The sequence below is a fragment of the Plasmopara halstedii genome (genome assembly GCF_900000015.1).
Source record: "Plasmopara halstedii genome assembly, contig: Scaffold_110, whole genome shotgun sequence".
In the NCBI taxonomy this organism is placed as follows: domain Eukaryota; phylum Oomycota; class Peronosporomycetes; order Peronosporales; family Peronosporaceae; genus Plasmopara; species Plasmopara halstedii.
Window position 1 is genome coordinate 1243769 of NW_020187031.1, and position 249 is coordinate 1244017.

The following is a 249-nucleotide window of genomic DNA, read 5'->3' on the forward strand; positions in this document are numbered from 1 at the left end:
AGCAGCTCCAACAGCTTTCCGCTCAGTATAACCGCCTCACCCTTGGGACGAAAGCAAGACGGAACAGTGGACTCCTTGCTTGCCTCGATCGATCCCGAGTGGCGTGCAGCAACGTGGTCTTCGAACTTTTAGTCGACACAAGAATAGTCTGACTAAAACCGGTTTTTTGCAGCTTTTGCACACTACTCGAACCTGAATATTGTTTGACTTGTCAGAATGCAGTTTCTTTAGCAGCGTATGGTTTGCACC